Genomic DNA, 4542 nt, shown 5'->3' with positions numbered 1-4542 from the left:
TGATATATGGTGTTTTATACATCATTGTATATATGTTTTCTAATTGGTTTTCAAGTCTTTATCGAGTCTTTCTAGTCCTTTTCGAGTCGTTACAGGTCTGGAGTTGCACTGGATGGGAGATGGACCTGCTGGAACAAAAGAAGCAGAAAACAGTGCAGTTTGGTGATTTTCACGCAGAACAGTCTGATGACTGTTCCCGATCAAGCGGAACAAGCAGACGGAGTGATCCCGCGGTTGTTCCCGACGAATAAGGAAAATACAACATCTCGGGATTTGCCCTAATTATCTCTTTTTCTCTCTGGCCGCCTGTGGCTTTTGATATATCATATTTCCTTTTCTCATTATCATTCTACGCTATTCTAGACACAAGAAACCATTAGATTGCTGATTGTAAAGGGAGAAGGCTACATCTCTCTCTCCATAGAGAAGATCATCCTGAACCCTCTCTTTGTTTCTGTTATATTTATGCAGTATTATTCATCTATGAACTCTGTGTTTTCCCTGTTCATGGCTGAGTAGTCGGCTAGCTTGTCTAGGGTTCTAGGGTGTTGATTTCGTGAGCTAAACATAGATAAGTGAATCACTCGATTGTCTTCATTCAAACCATTCTTACTGCTTGCATTAAACTGGCCGCTTAATGTTAGATCATAGGTTTAATCTGATCATCAAAAGTGCTTAGGTTGCTAGAATCACTATTATGAATGAGCATTGCGTCCCTAATCAGCGAAAGTAGATATTAGGGTGTTTTGTGAAACCTATCGGACCTGATCTGTATTGCTTGCGATCGCTTCTCACCTCAACGACAGTTAGACGGTGAGATCGATCAGCTTAGGGAGCAGTACCACGACAGTGGGCTGTTCTACTTGAAAGATCCGAGTTCTAGACTTATGCTTACTATGCTTGATAATTGTTTGGCTCACAAGTATTAGCACCCGATGAAGTAACCCTAGGCTGGCTTCTTTTTAAATTGAATTCTCATTTATTATTATTTGACTTGTTCCTCACGTTACCAAATCAATCAAAACCCCCATATTTTTTAGCTAAGTATTGATCCAATAGAATAAAGTGTAAGAGTTGGTCTCTGTGGATTCGATCCTAAAGTGCTACATCGACATACCATTCGATTGTGGTAGTGTGCACATTAGGTTAATTGGTGTGCGTGAACACGAATATCAATTTGGCGCCGTTGCCGGGGACCATCTTTTTACCTTTATTTTTCGGTTATTTATTTAGTCTAAGACCTCTAACTTGCTCTTTTCTCTTTGTTGCAGGAGATCGCAAGGTTTAGAAAATCAGAACAGACAACAGCCAAGGCCTACTGACACCACCATGGGTGATCACGGTCATCAGGATGATCTCGCTGCAGCAATGCAACTGATGCAACAGCAGATGCTTCAGATGCAGCAGACCATCCAAGCTCAGCAAGCAGCTGCAGAACAATCTGCTCAACAGGCTGCTCTCGCGCGGCAAGAACAAGCAGCGCAGACTGTTCCAATCGGGGAGAGAAACCTTCCGCGGAACATTCCTACTACGCGCTCTGCCATTGTTCCTCCACTCTGCACCAGGCAGGACTTCGAGATCAAGCCTGCTCTGATTGATCTGGTGCAGCGAAAAGTGTTCTCTGGTCTCTCTGCAGAAATTCCAATGGACCATATTGAGAATTTCGAAAAAGTCTGCAGTTTCACTCGTGCGAATGGTGTGCCACCAGACTACATCAAGTGCATGCTATTCCCATTCTCTCTTGATGGAAAAGCTGCACGGTGGTTGAACTCTCTCCCTACCGGCTCTCTCACTTCGTGGGAACAGGTCCGATCAGCATTCCTCAACCATTTCTACTCTAAGGCGAGAACAACTACATTGAGGAACAAGATCACCTCATTCAGACAGCTCCATGATGAGCCTTTTTGTGACGCATGGGAGCGCTTCAATGACTACCAGAGAGAATGTCCTCACCATGGATTTGCTGATTGTAAAGGGAGAAGGCTACATCTCTCTCTCCATAGAGAAGATCATCCTGAACCGTCTCTTTGTTTCTGTTATATTTATGCAGTATTATTCATCTATGAACTCTGTGTTTTCTCTGTTCATGGCTGAGTAGTCGGCTAGCTTGTCTAGGGTTCTAGGTTTTGATTTCGTGAGCTAAACATAGATAAGTGAATCACTCGATTGTCTTCATTCATAACCATTCTTACTGCTTGCATTAAACTGGCCGCTTAATGTTAGATCATAGGTTTAATCTGATCATCAAAAGTGCTTAGGTTGCTAGACATATTATGAATGAGCATTGCGTCCCTAATCAGCGAAAGTAGATATTAGGGTGTTTTGTGAACCTATCGGACCTGATCTCTATTGCTTGCGATCGCTTCTCACCTCAACGACAGTTAGACGGTGAGATCGATCAGCTTAGGGAGCAGTACCACGACAGTGGGCTGTTCTACTTGAGTGATCCGAGTTCTAGACTTATGCTTAACTATGCTTGAATAATTGTTTGGCTCACAAGTATTAGCACCCGATGAAGTAACCCTAGTGGCTTCTTTTTAAATTGAATTCTCATTTATATTATTTGACTTGTTCCTCACGTTACCAAATCAATCAAAACCCCATATTTGTTTTAGCTAAGTATTGATCCAATAGAAATAAAGTGTAAGAGTTGGTCTCTGTGGATTCGATCCTAAAGTGCTACATCGACATACCAATCGATTGTGGTAGTGTGCACATTAGGTTAATTGGTGTGCGTGAACACGAATATGATTACCTCCTGGGCATTTTCTATGATGGGATGGACTGGAAATACCAAGGTGCTCTAAACTCTTCGAGCAATGGAGACTTCATGACTCAGACCACTGATGGAGCGCTCAAGCTGATTGAGAACATGGCAGCTAGCTCAACCAATGAGAACCAGGAGAGCGATCGCTCCAAGGAAGTCAACAGTGTACACACCCAGAAAATTGATGAGCTGACAGCTAAGGTCGATCAGCTACTGCAGAACAACCAGGCACAAGGATCTGGGTATCAGAACACCATCCCGCAGAGCAATCAGCAAGTTGTTCCAGCCGCGAGTGCTCCGACTGCAGAGAACAGTCCGCCAGATGATCTGAAAAATCTGAACATTATGATGCAGCAGATGCTCCAGAGCCAGCAACTTCAGGTCAAGGCACTGAATCAGGTTACCACAGACATCAACACCAGGATGGACAGCATGTTCACCGAGCTGAATTCAAAATATGATACTGTGAGCAACCACATAAAGAAGATTGATGTTCAACTTGCTCAAACTGCTGAAACTGTTAAAAGACAGCAAGAGATCATTCGTGGAAAAAGTGTGATGAATCCTAGAGTTGAGCACTGTAATGCAGCCGAGCAGAGACGTGAGAAATCTGAGGAAAAACAAGCGAAACAACTGTTCGCTGAAACTGTTATGGGCGCAGAACAGAGAACAGTGCAGTCTGCTAGCTCTAGAGTGACTGCTCCCGCGACTGCTCCCGCTCCCGACGGATCTACTGATATTCCACCAGTGCGAGTCTATGTTCCTAAGGTTCCCTATCCGATTCCACCTAGACACCTGAAGGTGTTGCCTAAGGTTGATGACCCTGGAAAATTTGCTTTTCCTGGAAAATTTGCTTTTCCATGTTCCATTGCTGGAGTAGAATTTGAGGAAGCTCTTTGTGACTCTGGATCTTGTGTGAATCTTGTCTCAAAAGCGATTGTAGACAAGTTGGGCATTGCTGATGTTGAGCCTTCTCAAGTGACTCTGACTTTTGCAAACTCTTCTAGAGCAGTTCCTTATGGCACTATTCGCAACCTTCCTGTCCAAGTTGGGGACTGTGTTCTCCATACTGAATTTCAGATTGTTGAGATGAACAGAGATCATGAGATGCCTTTGATTTTTGGAAGGGCATTTATGGCTACAGTGGGAGCAATCGTTGATATGCCTAATAAGAGAGTCTCCTTCTCCCACATTAACAAGAATGTCTTCTATCAGGCTGCTCCCACCAGATATCAGAAACTACACGCCTCTTGCATCTCAGTGTTCAGTGGAGAAAAGCTGAAGGTTGTTCCAAGGAAGGAGCTTGGTAAAAACAGTGAGTTCAAGGAAGTCTTGAATGGAGATCCTCAAACCGATACCAAGAAACTCAGTGGGAATGCAAGGGTGAAAGAGAAAGTCCACAAGAAAAGGATCAAAGGAGATCCTACTATGACTTTGACACCTCACTGGTGTGATGAGAAATCCATTGAATATGAGGTAAAGTGCAAGGGTACTTCTAAACCTTTCTCCAAGGTCAGAGTTATTCTCACAGATGAGCTGAAAGAGAAAGGAGAAGCTGCTGTGAAAGGGTTGTTGAGCAGAGTTTTGAAGCTGAACATGTCTGATTGTGGAGCTTGTTTTGGAACAAGCCCTCATGCTCAACCCGACTGATCCCTGTCACCAAGTCAAGCTAGTGACTTTAACCAAGCGCTTGGTGGGAGGCAACCCACTGGTAAGTGTAAATATAACTTGGTTTTGTTTTTGTTTTCTTATTTTCGTTTTAGTTTATTGAGTTT

At 43.4% G+C, this 4542-nt stretch overlaps 1 non-coding gene across 1 annotated transcript; it reads right to left on the bottom strand.

Moving 5' to 3' along the window:
• Nucleotides 1-1854: 1854 nt before the first annotated feature.
• Nucleotides 1855-1961, bottom strand: LOC130506545 (small nucleolar RNA R71). Its single transcript, XR_008942049.1, has one exon. It is a non-coding gene; the product is annotated as a small nucleolar RNA R71 (small nucleolar RNA).
• Nucleotides 1962-4542: the final 2581 nt, after the last annotated feature.

Source organism: Raphanus sativus, unplaced genomic scaffold (genome assembly GCF_000801105.2).
Source record: "Raphanus sativus cultivar WK10039 unplaced genomic scaffold, ASM80110v3 Scaffold3388, whole genome shotgun sequence".
NCBI lineage: Eukaryota > Viridiplantae > Streptophyta > Magnoliopsida > Brassicales > Brassicaceae > Raphanus > Raphanus sativus.
The sequence above is the reverse complement of the archived record's forward strand: the minus strand, read 5'-3'. Positions and strand labels throughout refer to the sequence as shown.